Source organism: Petaurus breviceps, unplaced genomic scaffold (genome assembly GCF_028583685.1).
Source record: "Petaurus breviceps papuanus isolate PSGF00001 unplaced genomic scaffold, PetGlider_PUasm1.0 186, whole genome shotgun sequence".
NCBI lineage: Eukaryota > Metazoa > Chordata > Mammalia > Diprotodontia > Petauridae > Petaurus > Petaurus breviceps.
The window spans coordinates 2,109,415-2,131,120 of NW_027185798.1; the positions used below are offsets into that span (position 1 = coordinate 2,109,415).

At 48.4% G+C, this 21,706-nt stretch overlaps 1 protein-coding gene and 1 pseudogene across 1 annotated transcript in view; one reads left to right on the plus strand and one right to left on the minus strand.

Annotated features, from left to right (window-relative positions):
• Positions 1–21,706, plus strand: part of MAP3K13 (mitogen-activated protein kinase kinase kinase 13) — a 184,017-nt gene that overhangs the window by 72,797 nt on the left and 89,514 nt on the right. Inside the window, exon 2 of the mRNA XM_069089359.1 lies at positions 9,402–9,528. The gene's annotated coding sequence lies outside the window, so the exon portion shown is untranslated. The remainder of the gene's footprint in view (positions 1–9,401; positions 9,529–21,706) is intronic.
• Positions 409–21,706, minus strand: part of LOC138162023 (disintegrin and metalloproteinase domain-containing protein 8 pseudogene) — a 23,499-nt pseudogene continuing 2,201 nt past the window's right edge.

The following is a 21,706-nucleotide window of genomic DNA, read 5'->3' on the forward strand; positions in this document are numbered from 1 at the left end:
CAACCAATACAACACATTTGTTTTGTTTGACTATACTTGTTTGTTACAAAGGAGAGCTTTTATTGGGGGGAAGATCAAAGTTGTCAGAAAGGGATCATCATAGGGATTATCCACACACATACACACACTCGCACACAAAAGGACTGTAATTGAAACATTTTTTAAAAGACTCAAAAAAAGTAAAAAATTGAAAAGGAAGCTCAGAAGGGGACATAGAGGAACAGAATAAGGCTGGCATTACCATGTTAAATTTAATTTGCATATATATGTATATTTTATATATATAGTATTTAAAACAAGTTGTCTATAACAAAAAAAAAAAAGAAGTTGATTTGGGCTACTGGACATCAGACAGGGTGATAAGCAAGTCTAAAAAGCCAACATGAGCGCCATGGCCAGTGTGACTTTTCAAGGATATGTTATGGCTTCCCTCCTGTATCTATAGGCGGGAGGGGCTGCTGTGATCCCTTCCTTCTTTCCCATTTTCCACTTGCAGAGTACAAGTACCAGGATGGAAAGCACTGCCATCAGGGTCAAGGCTACCAGCACGCCCACCAACAGGCTCCTGTCTTTTATGTTTTGCTGGAGCGGGAGCCCACGCCCTAAACTGATTCTTTGTTCACTCAGCAATTCCTCCTTGAGCTGGGAGAGCTTCCTTTGGCAGTCAGGGGGTGCCCAGCCTGGGTCACAGTGGCACTCCTGCTTATGGTTACAGATGCCCCGGTCATGGCACTTACTGGAACAGTTCCTGGCTCTGTAGACACTGAGGTCCTGGCAGCTGCTGTGGTAGCACACCTTCTTCTTGCCACACTTGGTGCCCGGAGCCACCATCTGGAAAGGACTGCGGTTCTCACTCTTGGTAATGGCAAGGTCACAGCTTTCGTCCTCTAGTAGGAAGCTGCACAAGTGCCTGGTAGACTGCTTGGTGCTGGGCCTGGAGCAGGACAAGAATCTGCACTTGTTGAGGCCCTTCCTAGAGGGATAGAAGGCTTCCGTGCATCCTTTAGGCAGCTTGAGCAGGAAGCATTTGTCCGTGGACACGTCTGCCCCCTTGCCCCAGAGTGCCTGGCACTGCTGCTTATATGTGGGACAGGCCCCATTATAACAGTAGCCCTTCCAGCATGGGGTGCCGTTCTCTTTGTACACGTTCTCTGGACATTCGGGCTGCTTGCCATCACAGTATTCAGCCAGGTCACAGGCATTCTGGGCCTCCCGGCAGATTTCCCCAGCTGGCATCACCTGGCATGCCTGGCAGCATGCCCCCTCGGTGCACTCGGCCCCTGGTGCCAGATGGCAGCTCTTGGGGTTACAGCATTGGTTCAGACACTCCTCAGGAAGGCCGCAATCACACTCCTCCCCTGGTTCCAAAAACTTGTTCCCACACACAGGCCTTTCCTCCAGCTTCTCCAGGGCTGGGAAATCATTCAGGCAGCTTGAGGAGAAGACATCCCCCTCCAGAAACTTCTGCAGGTTGTATTTGCTGCAGCTGCTAAACTTCTTGGGGAAGACAGAGGTGAAACTGGAGGTCATGATGCACCTGTCCTGCTTGTTCTTCTCACACTGGCAGCCCTGGATATTTTCATCATGGTCCATGCCCAGGTTGTGACCCATCTCATGAGCCAGAGTGGTTGCCACTCCAAAGGGGTTCACGCTGTAGTCGTGGCTCACACCCCCCGAACCTTCTGTACACATGGAGGCCAGTCTGGCCAAGCCCACAGCTGTTCCTTCAAAACCCTCCCCAGTGATCAACTGGGCATTGTCATGCTTCTTCTTCCTGACAAGGTCACTGTTCCGCCACTTGAGAAAGCTGGACAGGGTAGACTCTATGTTGGAGTCAATGGTGGCCTTGTTCCCTTTGTCCCAGATTTCTAAACCAATTAAAACTACACGGAAATTGATCTCCTGATAAAGCCTGTCTACGTGATTGACAATCTCCTTCACCCGATGCTGCAACTTCTTTAGGCTTTTATACTTCTCATACTCCCTGTGGTCCACGACCACAAAGAGTTCCACATAGCGGGTGTCCCTTGGGACCGATCCAGGTCTCGCGCTCTTGGGCATAGAGACAGCCGCCATCATTGTCTCCAGTTCTCCCTTCAAGCTGACTTTGTCAACACCACAAGTTCTATGTTTCTTCTTGAGATCTTTTTGCCTGTAGATGGCATGTTTCCCCTGGTCACTCCTGTGTCTCTCCTCATCACTGATGTGTCTCTCCTGGGTGGTGTCAAGTCTCTTCTGGGGACTGACACGGCTTCTCTGAGTGGTTCCCTGTCTCTCCTGACTGCTCTCCTCTTGCTCCTGATCACTGCCGTGCTTCTTGTAGGTGCTGCCATGTCCACCCTGGGTGATGCCATGCATCTCATGGGCACTGCCATGGCTGCCCTGAGTGACGCCATGCCTCTCATGGGTGCTGCCATGGCTGCTCTGGCTAACACCATGCTTCTCATGGGCTCTGCCATGGCTGATGCCATGCTTCTTGTGGGCACTGCCCTGGCTGATGCCATGCTTCTCATGGGCACTGCCCTGGCTGATGCCATGCTTCTCATGGGCACTACCATGGCTGCCCTGGGTGATGCCATGCCTCTCATGGGCACTGTCATGTTTTTTCTGGTTGCTTTCATATCCCTTGTTGGTGCTGCCCTGTCTCTCATGAGGACTGTCATGTTTCTCCTGGGTGATGCCATGACTCCCCTTGGTGCTGCCATGTTTCTTCTTGGTGCTGCCATGTCTCTCCTTGGTGCTGCCATGTCTCTCTTGGGGACTACCATTTTTCTGCTGGTCCAGGGGCTCTATCAGATGGATGGTAGAGCCAGTCTTGAAAAAGCCACGGATGCCTAAGCAGGTGCTGATGCTAGCCACAGAATTCTGGAACCCTTCCACATGACCCTGATAGAAGCAGTGCTGCCCAATCTGAGGTCTCTCAGTCACTTCTGTGCCATTAGCCAAGGTGTAGGTCTCTTTGTAGTCTGACCCAACCAGGTGCCTGTTTCTGCGCAGGTGGAGGGTGAAGTTGTTGCCTCTTAGTCCTAGAAGGTAGCGAATGGTCTCAGGATACAAAGTCGGGCTTGAAGAGAGTTCATTCAGAGCCCCAGACATGGGTAACCGGAGAGGCTGGACCACTTCATACTCTTCCACATGGGGAAGGTGGCCCGTTGCCAGAGGAGGGAGTGCCGAGAAGCCCTGGCACTCCCTAAGAGTACTTCCCAGGCAGAGGAGGAGGAAAGAGCCCCAGAGGCAGAAGCCACAGGGGCACATCCTGGAGGGTGGCCCAGGGACACCGTCCTTCAGTCAGGACTGCCACACCACCTGTTGGGGTGGGGATGTGGCCAGGTGGGGCATGCTGTACCCAGCTCCTGCCCCTCTGCATCAGCCTCCAGACCCTGTCCCCTCCCCCTCCTGCGGTGACCTCACAAAGGGCTTTGCACCCAGCAGCCCTGTGATGTGAGCAGCAGCATCAATGCCAACATCCCCCACCCTCTTCTGCCTGGCACACTGCTATCTCCTCTAGTTCTGAGGTGCTCTTTGTGGCTACCACTTTCCCTGGTGGACGTAGTATGATCTCAGTAAATATTTGTGGGATTGAGTGGATGCAGTTCTTAGGCTCAGTCAAGATCTGTGATGATCCCTTCAGGAATTCTTCTGCTGTTTGCCTACTGTACCTTCCCTTGGCTTTCTCTCTGCAGGTCCTTTGTTACACCCAATGGACACTTCCAGGGAACTCCTCCCAGAAGGCCTTGGTGAGCCCTTAGGCTCAGTACCTAAGGGGTAGGTTCTAGGCAACACAAACCAGGGAGGGTTACCTCCTTACAGGGTGAGAAAAACTTGGGGGGGTCAGTAGATGGCAAACTCAGTGAGTGAACAATGTGATACAGTCACCCCAAAAGCTTGTTATTTCTAAGACAACTCTCATGGGTCATTACTGAAATTGACAGACAGACCTGTCAATGCGAAAAGAAACCTTTTCATTTGGCCTGTTTCCCAAAGGGTTCCATGACTAAAATGGAGACACCCAAGAGGACGGGAGCAGGAACGGTGTGGGAAGGCTTCTACAGCAGCCCCTTGTTCTAGGGCCAGTACTAACACCTCCAGGCTAGGGCAGCCTCTTGAGCCTCACCCAGGTGGGTGGGGGACCAGCCCTTCCAAATGCGGTACCCTGGACCCCTCCACAGTAGGGTCAGCCCAAGCCAGACTGGGAAGAGATGCCACCAAAGGTCTTGCCAGGGAGCCTTGGGTCAGTGCTCCAAGGTAACTGGAGCAGCTTGAGAATCATGTCTGTTCTTCGGTCACAGGCAGAGGAGAGACCCTCCACTAAGGAAACTGAAGGATGCCAAAGTCTAAAGAATTCCAGAAAAGGGGTCAGGCACCAGGTCAGAGGAAGCCTGGGTTAGGGAATGACAGACAAGAAAGATGGGCCTGAGCAGCTGGAGGTGTCCAGACTCTTGTGACAAGCCCAGAGAAGGGAGGCTCTCTTGCCGGGCCCTGGGCCAGTCATCGCACTTCTAAAAGTTTGTTCTGTTCCGGGGGACAAGTCGATGAGTTGGAACTCAGTGGATGTTCCATGGATTTGGTGGAGGGTCAGGATGGTAACATGGCTTGTGCTGGTTGAAGGAACCAAGTAAAGAGAGGAAACAGGAGGAGACATAAAGAAGGGGAGACTTAGGGAGACATAACTGCTGGCTTTAAATGTTTGAAAGCCTTCAAGTAAGCGGGGCCTAGGGTTATTATCTGTGGTTCCAAAGGGCAGAATTAGGAAGAGTAGATGGATGTTACAGGGAAACAGGATAAGGAAGGCTTTCTAACAATCAGAACTGGAAAATGGAGTAGACTGCTTCGGTAGGTAGTGAGTTCCCCATCACTAGAGGTGTTCAAACAGAAGCATCTTGTTGGTGGTGGTAGAGAAAGTGATCTGTGCTTCAGCCAGAGGCCCTACTACTTCTTGCACTCTCTAATTATATGACTTAAAAAAGAAAAGAATTCATACTAAGGACTGAATAACCCCCAGCTAACTTGGTGGGCTGCTTAAATCTCCCAGAGGTGCTTGACCCTTAAAAGCACCCTTCAGCTCAAAGAAATGAATAATAGTGGACATTCAAGCAGTGCTGAGCAAGGGAATATTGGGAAGTCAAGGGCCCTCTTGGAGACTCTTCCTTCCCACAGAGTAGGCAAGTGCGGCTTTACCCAGTTTTGGTAAGGACTGACCAGACCAAAGGACACTTTAACGTGCCTCTGGAAAGGCCAACTCTTCATTATTTAGAGGGCTGCTTCCCTGGTTGACCCATTCTCCAGACCTCTTATCCATGAGCACTTCCATCAAGGGGGACCAGGGGAAGATAGAAATTCAGGAAAATTGAGATCACATTTGCTCCTTTCTGGCAACCCTGAGGGTGTTTGATGGAACAAGAATGAAATCCTTGGGCAAAGCAAGGTTGGGGATTAGCAGTGGATTTCAGTTGTCAAGACCACAGTGCTCTGATACTGTGAATAATGAAGACCCAAGCCCAGCACCTGATTGCTTCTTCCATTCTGGGGTCATTTTTTCCCAAAGAACTGTAACTCCTGTGTGATGTGGGGCAGGAGTACAATCCAGCATCTTAGCTCCAGATCCCAGAACACAGCTAGGGATGGAAAAGGGCTGAGGTCTGGGCCTCTCCTCCTGCTGCTGCAGAACAGTCTCCAAGCCTCCTGTGATTCAGGAGCAGCTTGAGGGCTAGTTCAGCCTATGGTGGTGGGTGTGTGTGTGTGTTGGTGTGTGGGTGTGTGTGTGTTATGGCTTGTCCTTGGTCCTGGAAGAGGGCCATGACATTGGGCAGATGACAAGGGGGTGCCTGAGAAATGGGAACCTTACTGGCTCTGATTCTAGCTGGCTCAGACTTTGTCTAGCACAACCAGATTCACTGTGGCAAATGTCCTGTTCAGTTCCCAGGCATCTGAAGATCCCTGGGTGATTTGGACCTGCAGAATGAGTATCATTTAAGAAATCCTGCTGACATGTGCCCTCACAATCCCAACACACAGAATTTCAATTCTCAATTGATTGAGAAGTATCAGCCTTCATCGGCTTCCAGATTTCCATCTATTGATCTAGTTATAGCTAACATTGATCAAATGCTTTAAGGTTTACTGAACAACTTGCTTTCATTATTTCATGTGAGCCTCACAGCCACCCCAGAAGGGGTTATCATCATCCTATTTGATAGGTGGGGAGACTGAGATTCAGTGATCTTTCAGCTAATGTGGGGGAAGAGGATTCAAGTCTCCCCTGGGTCCAAGGTCCAGCTGCCCTCCTTCCATGCTATGTGGCTTTTCTGATAATAGAGTAAGACTTAGGCCTCTGCAAGAGAACACTGAAGAGGCCATGTGCCAGAGGATCCCCTGATTCAGAAATCAGAAGACCTAGGTTCAAATTCTGCCTCTGATGCATGCCAACGCTAGCCATGTTGAAGAGGGTTAGGGTTGCTCTGGAGACCCCAAAATACCAACATGCCAGGTCCTGCCTAATGAATTCAACTCAAGTCTTCTCAGGCAAAGAAAAGTAAAATTTATTAAAAGTTCACTTGTATTGGACACAGAGTGAGTCTGTGTTAGGTCATTGTATGGCACTCTCACTTATTGCCTCATGCAAATGCCTCATCAAATGAGACAATTTAATCAAGAGTCTAAGGAAGGTTCCCAGAGCCTGTACCTCAAGGACTCAAGGAGAGCTCAACGGGGGTCCCAGAGCCCACACCTCATCAATGTGACTGCCAGCAGGTCACAACTTTCAGCTCCTCATTTTAAGAAGGAAACCCCACCCCCACCCGACCTCCTATGGTTATAAGACTGAGTGAGGCCAAATGTAAGAATCCGTGACATCCTCGGTGGGAATTGTTATGAATGTCCTTGCTAATGGAGCCTCCATCCTTTAAAAACTGAAAAATCTGACTCAGACATTCCTTCTGGGTAGCAAAGCAACCAGACATTGATTGGTGAATCCATTAAGTGGCTTACCTTGTCAGAGTGGCCATGCCTTACTCCCCCAAGCCCTACCCTTCCCTCCATTATGGAGCAGTAATCCAAAGAATCCTGCCCTGAACCTACAGAACACAGGGAGAGTTTCCTCCCCTGGGGTTCCACAGGTGTCCCTGCCATTTTCCAAACCAAAATGGCCTTCCCTGGCCACCAGAGCATGTGTAAGTTGTCATCCCCTAATGGAATGTGTCAACAAGCAATCACACAGCTTCAGAAAATGCACTTGGAAACTAGTGTTGGAAACACAAACACATTTGATACCAAAATCTGAGTATCAAAAGAAGTTTATTGAGGAGAAGTTCAGAGGAATTGAATACCTCTAGCCAGAAGTGAATCCCCCTTCTTTAGGAAGGAGGAGTCCTGCATACAAAGTCAAGGAAAGCTTTATACCATTAGTCCAGTGTGGACACTCCCTTCAGAGGATAGATTGGTTTGTTCACTTCAGGGTTTCAATTTTCCCATATGCCCATTACGTATGACCCTCTCCCATCATCATACATTATCATGGATTCCATGTTCTGTTAATGAGGTTCTAATTTTATGTGGGGCATGTCAGATAACATACATGAGGTTTATTAAGCAAGCAGAGTAGTCATTTTGGAATACTCGGTCACTGACCTCCCAGATCAGTTCTTATCAGTCTGAAGGTCCTTCAAGGCCTTTGTCTGCCTTCTGATTGGTCAGGTCCACCTGCTGTCTGCTAACTCCCTTTATCTTACTTCAGTAATGTCTAGCAATTCTATGGAAGCTTAACTCCTTACTGTTTCTCACAATTTATTATCAGTAGTCTTTACTTCAGTGATTTTTAGCAGTTCTGTGAAAACTTAACTCTTTGCTGTCTCTCACACTAGACTTTTTTTCTTTTTTTTTGGTAAATCATTACTTTATTTTCCAATTACATGTAAAGATAGTTTTCACCGTTCATTTATATAATATTTTGAGTTCCAAATTTTTCTTCCTCCCTAAAATGGCAAGCAATCTGATATAGGTTATACATGTGCAATCGTGGAAAACTAGGCTAATTACAAGAGAGATTAATGCATGTGGAACCAAAGAGTTCACCAGCCATAGGGAAGTTTTCATTTTTATAACAGCTGGACAAAAGGAGGAGATGCCAGGGATCTCCACCTAACGGAGTGTGACCTGGGAGGGGAAAAGGTGTTGTCAGGTGGTTAAAGGACAAAACCCTTCCTGAAGGGGGGACCCTTGGGAATTGCAGCTAAACCATGAGGATAGGACAGTCTCTCTCTCTGCAAAGCAGTTTCTCAGCCTAGGCAGACTGACGGGCACCTGTCCTGACTCCCAAGGATATACAGGGCATCCAGCTTGGGGTGCAAACAACAAATTATGTCAGCTGTGGGGGAGGGGGTGACTTTGTCCTTGACACATTCAGGGAGTCAGAAGGAATATTATGGTATCTTGTTTTGCTCCCACAAAAGTTATCGGGAGATCATCAATAACTGTGGGGAAACTGGCTTATGTTATTTTACTAAGACAATGAACATCCTGGTGCCAGAGGGAACTAGAAAGGTGGGGGCGTGCCAAACAGCTCAAATCTTAGAGGTCACTTCTGGTCACAAGTATCCTCACTACTACTCCTATGTAATCTGCATAAAGAGGGAATGTAGGGAAATAAGGTGAGGAATTTGAACTAACCCTAAGAGGAAGGACAGAACTGGCTAACTTTTCTTCTATATCAGTGTGGGCGTTCCTTGTGAGCCCCACACCCTCTGTCTCCTTCTGCCTTCCTGCTGGGCCTTGCTCTGCCCACTCTGTTTAGGAGATCCTTCAGTGAGAAGGGGTTTGGCGAATTAAGGGGTATATCGCATGGCTCTTCCTAAGGGACCCCAGGGAAGCAGGGAAGAGCAGAAGCTTGGTGGGGCTAGCTCCCTGACCCTGCCTGGGAAGTCCTATGGTCCCCACGAGAGTGTTTCTCACAAGGGCCTCCTGCATGCTCTGGGCCCAGTGTTTCTGGAAAATATGGCAAACCAGAAAGACAAGTTCAGGGGACCCCTTAACACTCCTTAACCATGTAAACTTGAAAGCAGGGCCTTTCTCTCTGCTTCTCTGCTTGTCTTGTCAGAGAGCCTGGGACGTAATAAGTGCCTTTTCATTTGTTTCATTCATTCAGAGCAATAATTAGAGGCGATATGCTTTCTACCCTCTCAGCCATCTCCTACCATGACAGTGGAGATGACTCTTACCGTGCAGCCCGTGGTGTGTGGAGCCAGAGGAGGATGTCTCCTTGCATCAAATGTGAAGGAAATCAGATTTTGTTTGAACCTTCTGGGGTCATAACAAAGGAGCTCCTTCCAGAGAAGGCATCCCTGTCTGCTTGGGCCATTGGGCAGGTGGCTGCTTTGTTCAAGACTTTTTCTTCTTGGGGGTTTCAGAGAGAAGACTCCTGGGGCCCCTCACGGGCAAGAAAGTGGCTCCATTTGCCTGACCTGATGGAGAAGCATTTGGAGGATGGAGTCGAAGGATGTGGACCCTCCCTGCTGCTGTGAGCAATGACGTCAGGTGCCTTTTAGAATTTCTATTACACTCTTGTTAAAGTTTTCTTCAACAGTTTTTAAATGCAAATTTTATTTAGACTTCCATTGACAAGTATGGGTACTCATATAATATTTATAGTGGGGGCAATAAGAATAAGAAGAAGCACTGTCATAGTGATTTAAGGTTTGCAACATGCTTTACAAATATCCCACTTATTCCTCAGAACAACACTGAGACCTGGGTGCTGTCATTATCCTTATTGCGCAGATGAAGAAACTGAGGCAGACAGAAGTCATAAGACTTGCCCAGGGTCATACAATCAGTAAATGACTGAGGCCAGATTTAAACTCAGATGTCCCTGAATCCAGGTCCAGCGCTGTATCCCCATATAAACAAGAGTCCAGGAAAAACTAGGGTGTTCGTTGCAACCAACCAATGGGCAGAAAAGCCAAGAGCTGTCAATGATCACACACTGAAGGGTGGCTAGGTGAATAGAGAACCAGTCCTGGAGTCAGGAGAACCTGAGTTCAAATCTGGCCTCAGACACTTAAGACTTACTAGCTGTGTGACCTTGGGCAAGTCACTTAACCCCAATTGCCCTGCCTTCCCCCCTCCAAAAAAAAACCCCAAATGATCATACACTGAACATTAGCCCCACCCCTTTCTGCCATCCCACAGCTCTCCTCCTGTTTATGGTCGTTCTCCTTGGGAAGGACACAGAGAAGAGGGTGCAAGAACTGAGCCCACCTCAAGCGGGCTGACCTGGAGGTGGATCCACCAAAGGGGACAGGAGGGGTCCAAGGGGGAGCAGGAGAACCAGCAGAGAGAGTGGGCTGTCCCCTCTCACCCCAGTCATAGTCCAGACCTGTTGTTTCCCACTCCCCTCCTCTGACATTGCCCCCACCCTTGTGTAGGCCCAAATCCCTTCGCATCTAGACTCCGGCCATCACCTTGATTGGTCTCCTTGTCTCAAGGCTCTCCTCAGTCCCGTCCATCCTCAACAGAGCTGTCAAATTAATTTCCTAAAACAGGTCTGACTGTGTCTCCTCCCTTTCCATTTAGTGTACTCCAGAAACCTGTCACTTCCAGAACCAAACCTGGAATCCTCTGTTTGGCAACCAAAGCCCTTTATAACCTGCACCCCCCTATGTTTTCCAATTGCTCCCCTGCCCCAACACACACACACAAACACACTCATACACACACTCACAAACACACACACTCACACATTCATATACACACACTCACACACACACTCACACACAGGTTCTTCCAGTGACCATGGCCTCCTGGCTATTCCTCAAACCAGATGCTGCATCTCCTGTCTCTGGGTACTTGCTCTGGCTGTCCCCCAAGCCTGGAACACCCTCTCTCCTCATCTCTGCCTCCTGGCTACCTTTAAGTCCCATTGAAAATCCCACCTTCTACAGGAACCCTTTCCCAGTCCCCCTTAACACTAGGGCTCTCCCTCTGTTCTTAGCTGCCTTTTATCTCTATGGGTGATTTGCTCCTCACCTCCCCCAGCAGAAGCGGACACTGTCTTTTGCCTTTCGTGGCATGCTCGCTCCTTAGTACATATTGTAAACAGCCTGAAAGGTCAGGCTGAGTCGTCTGCATTTTATCCTGGATGGAGCAGGGAGCCCCCTGGAAGAGAACAGCCTGGCACATAGTAGGCGTTTCATTTGTGGCTGCTGATTGATTGATAGAATGTAAACTCACTGAAAGCAGGGACCTTTCACTTTTGTCTTCATATCCCCAGGACCCAGTGCATATAGCAGGCATTAATAAATACTTGGGGGTTGATTTATTGAAAGGTTTGTGATCAGATCTGTGCTTTAGGGAGATTAATTTTGTAACTTTGTGGAAGATGGGGTTGGCAAGGGTGGACCCTAGAAACAGATACCAGAATGTGCAGCCCATATGGCTTTATAATTCATCATTCTCCTTCGCATCCACTACACTCCTGCCAAATGGGACACTGCTCCCCCCTATGTCTCCCATGCACCTTTACTGTCCCCTCCTGTGGAGTGCCCTGCCTCACTGCTGATTCTTCCCAGCCCATGGGGCCCCCTTTTCCATGAACTCTTCACTAAAGACTCTCTGCAGCCATCCCTTTCTCCTGGGACCTCTGGGGACACCTTGTGTGCCTCCTGGCCATACCCTGACTTCAGTACTTCCCTCAAGCATCTCAGATTTCATGGGCATGTGGCCTTCCTCCCCCATGCCTAGCACAGGACATGATCTTTCCTGTTTCTCCCTTCATGACCAACGGTGTAGTGAGGACACCCCTGGTTCTTGGGTTCTTCAGTCTCTGCTTCTAGAGATTCCACTTTGAGGATACACAGTCACCTGTGTGCCACAGCAAGGGCTTGGAATCATGTACTCCAGGAGCGAGCTTTCTTTCTTTCTCGCACTCTGAAAAGGTGAAATGGAGCTTTTCTGCACCGTGGGCCTGTCTTTGCACATGAGCCTTAAGCACACTGTCGCCCCCTCCCCCCAAATAAGCAGACTGTGGCCATGCCATTGGGCCCAGTCCATGAGAGCCTTCCCTGACTCTAGGGCCAAAGGCCGCATGCTTTTGTAAGGTCATCGGGAGGGAGGCCAGCAGTGAGGCCTCAGGAAGAGCTGCTTATGGGCCTGCTTTCACCAGTGAATGAGGCCGGGGATCTGTTAACATTCCTGTGTTCCATCCTATCACCAGGCTATTCTGATCAGATTACCCAGTTTGCAGCAGGTGGCAGCAGATGGCACTGTCTCATTTAGCTCAAAATGGAGCCAGACCTTTTAGGGAAACTTCCAGGTTTTACCCAGAAGTACCTAGAGGACTTTGGCCTGAATGGGAGGAGCTTTTAGGTGGGAAGGTCATCACCTCGAATAATTTGAGCATTGGGAAGATATGTGTCAGGCTGTGCAAGAGCAGAGTTTGGCCTCAAACCCCAAAAGCCTTGGAGTGCTCGAGTCCTGCTTCTGACCCCAGCTGGTCACGTGACCTAAGCAAGTCAAGGAAAATGGGCTGCCCTTCCCTGGTCCGAGGGCTTTCCTCCTCTGACAGGTCTCTCAGCTCCTTCCCCATCCCAGAAAAGAAGTTTTCTGTCCACATGCCACCAGAGAAAGGATGATTCTGGAGCGTGACGACACATGGGGTCCAACCTTGTGACCTTGGCCAAGTTACCTTGCCTCTTAGGGTCTCAGTTTCCTTATCTGTAAAATGAGGGACTAGCAGAGATGGCCTCCAACGCCCCTTCTAGGTCAAGGTCTATGAGCCCATGAAAGAAAGGAAATAAAAATATCTGAGCCCATAAACTGACTCTCCAGGAGGGTGAGCTCCTATTTTTAGGAGAACAAATTGGAATGTGTTTTGCTGTGAATTCTAATTTTTTTTCTTATATTTCTTTACATCATTACTTCTTCAGGAAACCACTTGCTGTTCTGCCCCCAAAAGGGGTACTCAGGTGGCCACTGAATGAGGAATATTAATAGTCCCAAAGTCTAGAAACCCTGCTAGGGAGAGTTCATCAGGTCATAGGATGCTCAAGGCAGAGCAAGGAGGGACCTTTCAGGTCACCTGCTTCAATCTCCTCATTTTGCAGATGGGGAAACTGAGGCCCAGGGAAAGCCAAGGCCACTTAGGTAGCAAACCCCAGAGGCAGAATTTGAACTCAGGTCTTGTGACCCCAAATCCTTCTCCTTTCCCACAGTCTTCCCACTAGGGCTTCCTTATCGTTGAGTAAAAATTAAGAGTAGAGGGGCGGCCCCGGAGTTGGGACACCCGGGATCGGTTCCAGCCTCAGATACTTAGCACCCACACAAAATAACTGGCCATGTAACCTTGAACAAGTTACTTAACCCCAATTGCTTAAAAAAAAAAAAATTAAGAGTAGCTTGGTAAACACGGTGTTTCTCAAGTATTTGCTTTTTAAATTTAGGTTCCTTTTCCTGTCTTTGCTCTCTTCCCTTCCCTCTCCTATCTCCCTCAGAATACAGGGGACTCCTTAGGACACAAGGGGAAAACAAGACCAGGGCTGCTGAAATAGTTTTAATTGATTTAGGAGCTGCAATGAAATTCATGTTCTCCAAAGCAGGCCTGGCACTCTGCTGGCCCTCACTCAAATATACCTTGAGTCCTCTGTCAGAAGAAAATGAAGCAAGTGGAGGGGTGGGGCCTCTCCTCGCCTCATTGCCTTCTTGTCCTTAGCCTTTATTTCCCTGAAACAGGTGCCCTCTGCCATGTTTGTGCCAAGTGACTTTGGCCTAAAGACCTGAAGTTAAAGGGGCCCCATCCCACTCTCTAGAGCTCCAATTGTCAGGAAATATTTCTTTATATCAATCCTGTATCTTCCTCCTTTTTTTTTTTTTAGATTTTTCTTTTTGCTTTTTGGAGGGGGAAAGGTAGGGCAGTTGGGGTTAAGTGACTTGCCCAAGGTCACATGGCTAGTTTTGTGTTGAGTGTCTGGGGCCAGATTTGAACTCAGGTCCTCCTGACTCAAGGGCCAGTGCTCTATTCACTGAGCCACCTAGCCGACCCCAGACTATTGTTTAAAAGGTAAATAAAGGGAGGCCACTTTCAGTCTGGCCCGGCCTCAACTGAAGTCACCTGGGAGAGATCATAACTTCGTGTTTCCCCCTCTTGCAATGGAAGGTCCTTGAAAGCAGACGTGGTTTATTTCTCTGGCAGTTGGGTGAGTCTTTGCATACCCAGTGTTTAGGGCAGTGCCTTAGACATAGTAGATGTTTGATAAATGTTGAATTGAATTGAATTGTCTGCACTAACAGGGTGCAGGAAGGGTGTGATTGCACAGATAATAGAGAGGGGGGTTGCTTCATTTTTGTCTTTGTCTTCAGCAGTTGGAACAGCGCTCAGCACACGGTTAGTCTAGTTGTTTGGTGGGGCCCACGCTAAGTTCTGTGATGGCTGGGACTTGACCAGCATTGCCTTTATGTCCCTAGAAACTGACTCCTAGTAGACACTTAATGAGATAATGCCTGTGCAGTGCCTGGCCAATGGTGGGCGCCGCGATCCTGGAGCACAGGACATATTGGGGAGGAGATTTGGTCATATCAGGCTTAAGCTCCCTTAGTTCATCCCTCAAGACATGATTAAAGCACATGCCCTGGAAGCATCCAGTAAATGGTGAAAGTCATACAAAGATCACCAAGAGTTGATAGGAATCGGCATTGCACAGTCGGCAGGGAACTTGGAGAGAATTTAGTGGCCACCCCCCCCAGGGTCCTGGACTTGGCCCCTTGGAAAGGGCCGCTGAAAGGGCCTAGCTCCCCAGTTGTACAGATAGAGAACCAGAGACCCAGACAGAGGGTGAATGGATTTGTCCAAGATCAACAATGGTACAGTCAAAATGAGAACTCTCAAGAAAGCTGGTGTCTTTCCGCTGCTGAGCTTGTGTGTGAGAGAGCAGAAGAAGGCCCAATCATGATTCAGAAAGAGGGCAGCAAGTGGAAGAATTTGGGTAAATGTGTATCAGTAAGGAAGAATGGGCAGAAACTGGAGAAAATGGGGAGCAGGTTTTGGAGTGTGACCTGACAGTCTGTTCAGCTCAGCATTGAAATGGCAAATGCCCTTGGAGTTCACCGAGATGAGAAAACTGGGCAAGAAAACGGCAATAGGGTTGGAGAAATGATGGGCCTGGGAAGCATAAGCAACTTGAGAGCAGGGATTGTTTCAGCCTTTTAATCCCCAACACCTCTCACTTTAAGAATGCTTGTTTGGCTCCTTGGTCTGGACAGTACAAATAAGAAACTACTTTGTTTTGGTGCAAATCTGTGGTTTCCTTCATGCCCAGCCTCCTACCAGTGTCCATCCAAGGGAGTTCCCAAATTGTCTCTGCATCTGAAGGAGGGAGACTTGTGGTCTTATAAATCTAGGAACGAAAACAGTGATGGTGCATCTGATGGGACTGCTGCAACCAGACTAACCCAGTTTTCAAAGAGCAATGGATATTCTACCGAGGCACTGGATTTGGTGTCCAAGGACCCAGGTTTGAATCCTGATGCTGTCATGGGACTGCTGTCAGTTAGTCAGTCAAAAAGCCTTCATTAAGCAATTATACTATGTGCCAGGCCCTGGGAAAACAAGTGCAAATAAAACGAAAAAGAGCCTCAAGGAGCTTAAATTCTAATGAGAGAACACATAAATGGCATCTCTTCACCTCACTGGGTCTCAGTGTCTTCAGCTATAAAATGGAAAAGGTCGAAGTGAATGGCTGCTGGGGCCCTTCGGACTCTCCACCTGTGACCCTGTTAAGTGATCATGCGGTCCACAAGAGAGAAGCCAGATTCTGGATGGCCCTGGTTCCACTTTCCTTAAGAGATGTGGTTCTGTTCATCTTCCTTCCTCATCTGCCCATCTTCCCCTGGAGTTTGTGGGGCTGGGAACTCATGATGGCTCCTCTGTGTTGACAGCAAGAGCCACAAGGGAAACATGGAACAAGTGATGCCTGATGGCAAAGGGAAATTGGGAGAAGTGAAGAGAGAACATTCAGAATCAAAGAGTAGAAAGTGCATTCTCAGTGTGTCTAATTCCCTAAAAATAGAAAAGATGAAAGATCCATGTGGAAAAGGAGGCATGAAATGCCTTTTATGTCTTTGGAGGAGCAGGTAGGGTGTGTGTGTGCATATGTGTGTGTGTGTGAGAGTGTGCATGTGAGAGTGTGTGAGTGTGAGTGTGTATGAGTGTGAGAGTCTGTGAATGTGAGAGTGTGTGTGTGTTTAAAGCAATTCCAGGTAGTCTTTTCCGAACCTCAGAAGTTTGACTCATGGTTTCTGTCTGAAAAATAGATGTTGGGGGAAAGGATATTTGGGGGAAGTTGAGTATTTTATTAATTTGGAGACCCATTTACTTTTGAATGGATTGGTGCATTAGCCATCTTCCTGAAAAGGAGGACGCAGCCCTGAGCACCTCAGGCTTTATTTTGAAGAGCCTGTAACTAAGAGCTCTGCTCCCTAGATGACAGGGCAGCTTATTTTCTTTAATACAAATATTGGATCCGTCAGCTCTGTTAACAACTAGAAGTTTTCTTCATAGTCCCCAGGCTTCCAAAATCTCCCAGAAGTGAGGGGCTGTTGGGATTTTTAAAATTTAATTTAATTTATTTATTTACTTTTAGTTTGCAACCTTCAGTTCAAGTTTTCTCCCCCTCCCTCCCCCCCTTCCCCAAGGTGGCTGCAATCTGATAAAGGTTCTACAAATACCTTCACATTAAACATTAGGAAAGTTGTAAAGAACAATTACAACCAATGGAATGAACAATGAGAAAGAAGGAACCAAACAAAACTAAAAAGAGAGAGCAAGGAGTTTGCTTCCATCTGCATTCAGACTCCATCATTCTTTCTCTGGACGTGGAAAGCCCATTCTGTCACGAGTCTTTTGCAGTTGTCTTGTAGCCTTGCTTTGCCGAGAGGAGCCCAGGCTGTCAGAGTCGGTCATCACAGATACCACGTGTCTGTGACTGTATGACGCTCTCCTGGTTCTTTATATAAGTCAGGTCATCACAAGGTCCGTCTGCTCCTCGTTCCTTACAGCACAGTAGTATGCCATTACATCCATATGCCAGCTTGCTCGGCCGGTCCCCAGCTGATGGGCATCCCCTTGATCTCCAGTTCTTGGCCACCACAAGAAGAGCCGCTGTAAAATATCTTCACACATAGGGGTCCTTTCCCACTGTCATGATCCCTTGGGACTTAGCCCCAGAAGTGGGATTGCAGGGTCAAAGGCTATGCACATTTTTATAGCCTTCGGGCATAGTTCCAGATTGTTCTCCAGAAGGGTTGGAGCACTTCACAGGATTTTTTTTTTAATCACAAAAATCATTTTAAAATTCTAAGAATCGATCAGTTAGCAAGCATTTATTGAGTACCTATCGAATGCCAAGCCCTGTATTAGGCTCCCAAGAACCAAGACAAAGACAATGCTCCTTGCCTTCAAAGAGCCTCCCTTTCATTTGCTGGGTGAGACGTGTAAACGTAAAACTAGACACAGCTGGAGAAGGGGAATGGGGGGGGAGGGGTTTGATGAAGGGATGTTTAAAAAGTAGAGATGAGTGAAGGAGAACATTCTAGGCTTGGTACAACAGTGCAGAGGTGAGAGACTGCAAGCATCTGTGCAGCACGTACTCTGTGCTGAGAATACAAATACAAGCTGAAAGAAAGGCAGTCCCTGTCCTCCAGAAGCTTACTTACATTCTAATGGGGGAAGGTGACACTTAAAAGGGGACTGAAAGATGGTGGGTGTGGGCAGGTGAGAGACTTTCTGGGAGAATCAGGAATGTGGACTGGCCTGGCCTGGGGAGGGGGCGAGGTCCTGAGAGGAGCTGTCCAATCCCAGGAAGAGGGGCTTTCTCCTGTATGAATTCCTGGGCTGGAAGGAGCTAACAGGATGAGGAGATTCGTGGGGCCTGGGAGACAAAGTTTGGGAAAGTCAGAATTTCAGCTTGGAGAGGAATGAAAGGGAAATGTTAAAAGAACAGTTAGAAAGCCAGTGTGGTTGGGCAAGTGAGTGAGTGAGTGAATGAATGAATGAATGAATGAATGAATGAATGAATGAATGAATGAAAGAAAGAAAGAAAGAAAAAGCAATTTGTTCAATGCTTACTATTAAAAGCTGAAGGTATAAATAGGAAAGCTAGACAGTTTTCAAGAAGCTTTCTTTCTAATTAAGGAAAACAACACTTTCACTATGGGCCAGATGGAAATGTCCTGACAATTCAGTGATGGGCTGGTAGCAAGGGGTTCTTAGGGTGCTTCTGCCATGCAGGGCAAGGACTCACCATCGTTAGGGAGAGGGGACAGGGCCTAAGAGTCTGAGTGGAGCTTGAGGGCCCTGCTTGGCAGCCAGGACTGGCCTGGAAGGGAGGGATATGAAAGGAGTCAGTTGGGGCCAGGTTGTCAATTTAGTTAACCCCAGAGGTGATGAGGAGATGTGAGAGAATGCTACCAATGCAAGCTGATAGTATTTGTTTTCCACTCCTGCTTCAAAGTTCAGGATCTTCCTAAACACCTCCTTAATATAGGAGTTTTTGACTTAGTGGATTTCTTTACTTTTCAGTGAAGGTGATTCTTGCCTCCCCAGCTCAGCTGTCTGGTTTGTTTTTTCCCCTTCAAGGCAAAGGGAATTTTTTTCATTTTGTGGAATACATTTTTGTTTTCCTTGAAAATAATCACTGTTCCTTTTTTACTCAAATATGCCAATGGCCCCGAGGTCTCCTTGATCTGGCTGTCCCCTTCCATGCTGCAGGTTGCAGCCCACAGGTGCCTGCTGCTCATTCTGTGTGACTTGTCCACATTGTCCCATGAGGTCACCACCTGGAGTCCAGCAGGGGCCCTTCTTTGCTTTCTGGCCACATCCCAGGGGAACATTGTGACTGCCCACTCTGTCATCCCTCACCCTTGCCTCAACCTATAAAACAGAAAATCCTTTTCTTAAAGACTTGGTTCATCTCATGATGAGCAAAGACTGTACTGTTTCTTCCTGGTGGGGGCTCCGAAGGCCCTGCATTTCACAGGCTCATTCATCTAGACTTTTTTGAACACACACAGGTCTGACAAAATCATTCGAATCCTCACTCTAGTCAATCTTCCTGTGGTGTTTGCTTTACCTACATTTCTTGGGGGGCATCAACAACAAGCCCTTAAATGAGTCCCTATGGCTGTAGCTGTCCTCATTTTATAGATGAGGATAGGAGACTCAGTTGGGTGTGAGCCAAGATGTGACTGTCAGTGGCTGGATTTGAGCTCGAATCTTCCAGACTTCAAGGCCCCCTTCAGCCAAGACAGCTGCCTTCATAATCCCCATTCCTTGTGATCATAATGGGACAGGCTTGAATTCTCTAGATGACAGATTCCCCCCAAAAGGACTTTTGCAGCTTTCATAATCTCGATAGAAATGTCTCTCTCTTCCCATCAACTGGAATGGGGAGTTTTTGTCTGTCTAGTTGACAGCTGTCCCATCCTACCATTAAGTGATAGGATAGAAAGGGTTAGTGGGCAGCTGCAGCCTCTGGAGCCCTGCAGTGGGACAGTTCCCATGGTACACTATGTCCATTGTGGGGTAAGCCACAAGGAATTGGATGTAGTCCTAAGTGGATGTCCATGAACGCCCAGGCTTCCAGGCCCAAGCTGGACAAGCTGGAGCTGATGCCTGGGGATGAGGCAGCCCCAATGGGCCACGAGAGCTGGCATGAAGTAAGAGCAGGGGTCACAAAAGCAGACCCGGGCCTCCTAAAAGTGTGTGCCTCCTTTACCAGGGCCTGCTGGGTAGGACTCGGGAACCAGGTAGGACCCGTTTTAGCAGCTCAGGATTTACACAAAGCTGAAGAGGGTCAATTCCCAGCCCCCCAGAACAGGGGAGGACTCTCGAGCACAAGAGTAATGGGGGGCAGTCTCTCTTCACCAATCAGCAGTAGCCTGAGGCCCCTCTTGCTGCCACTGAAAAGCTCTTGGGGAGGAAGATTTCCAGTCTAGGGCACCGCTGGCCAGATCTACTTCTTAATGACCACACCCACCCGGAAGTGGGCTGCACCCAAGTCAACCCTCCACCCTCCAGGTAGGGTCTGACCCTGGTAATCTGATCATTCCCTCCGATCCTCCCCCCCCACCCCCCTTAATTAGCATGCTGGGAAGTCTTGGCCTAGGGGAGACTTCAGGCACTTAAAACAGTGACCAGCTCGCTCCGGTGGCTTTCCAGACTGCCTGGCCAGTGGCCCCTTCAGCCGGGCCTCTGTAGGAGTCTGGGTTTCCCCACATGGCTCCGTGTCCATGGCGGTGTTCCAAGGATGCTTGATCTGGTCCTTTCTATTTATTTCTTGTGTGACCAGGCCTCAGTTTCCTCATCTGTTAAATGACGGGTTGGACTCCTTCCAGCTCTTGAGCTGTGATCTTTATGCTCCATTGCTGTTCGGTACAAGTGTTCTAGAGAGTGGCAGGAGGGAGGGAGCCGGGAAGAGTTTGCCTAAGGTAACATTCACTGATGAAAAGGAACCCCAGACTAGACTTGTGTCTGAGAGTGTGACTGCGCTGTACCCCCCATCTCCGGGGCTGAGGAAGAGCAGCAGCAAGTCTGGTTGGGGGTGGGGTGCAGGGGCCTCCCTGACTGCCCCTGGCCCTTTGTGGGTGTTTAATTAGACCAGCCACTCGCTTCCCTCTTTTTGTCCAGAACAAATGAAAATGAATTTTCTGAGGAAGTTACTGTGCTGATGACAATCCATGGCAGATGCAGCGATCTCCAGGGCTGAGCTGCCATGAGACCTTGTAGCAGAGATGACAGGACAGGGAATGCCCCCACCTGACTCGGGTCCAACTGCTCCCACACGGAACTTCCATCTCCCGTCTCTGTACTCGGTGTCCCCCATTCCTGCCCTCCTTCTCTTACAATTAATTGCAACTTTCCATCCAGACTCGGCTCAGACCCCACCTCCCACCAGAGGCTCCCCCTCCCCAGCTGCTCCCTACTTATCTTTTATAAACATCTAGGTGGCCAATGGATAAAGGGTTTGTCTTGGATATTTACCAGTTTTGTGGCCCTGGGCTGCCTCCCTTTCCTCTTCTATATATAAATATCTAATCTATATCTATATATATCCCCTTCCCTATAAAATAGGGATAGTATTATTCCTGCCTCCCAGGGTTGTTTGAAAAGCGAATGAGAGAATATTTGTAAAGCACTTTGCAGACCCTAAAGTACTATGTAAATGCTTACTGTAATTATTCCAGATATCTATTTATGGAGCCCTTCCTACCCCTTTAGAATACAGCGAGTTTCTTGAGGACCAGGACTGTTTTGGCTTTTTTCTGTATTCCCCACGGCTGAGTGATTGAGGCCTTTTACCTGTGGAAGAAAAACAGGCTTGACTTTTCAGATGTCTCTTTGATCGAAATTCACATGTGACCAAGGTCCCTTCCATCCCTAATTCTGGGATCTTATACTCTCTGAATCTCTGACCCCAACCCCTCAGCATCCCTTTCCTTGAGCAGAGAAGAATACTTTTCTCAAGAAGCGTCTTCATGGGATGGAGGTTGGCTTGACCGAGTCTCATTTCCATATGAGCCAAACTGTGCACTGTTAGAGTCATTGAACTCAGGAGTGGGTGACCAGCAATCATGTGTGGTGCTTCACCAACTTTCTTTCTCCCTTCCTCTCTCTCTTCCCTTCGTCCTTGCCCCTCCTCTCTCTCTCTCTCTCTCTCTCTCTCTC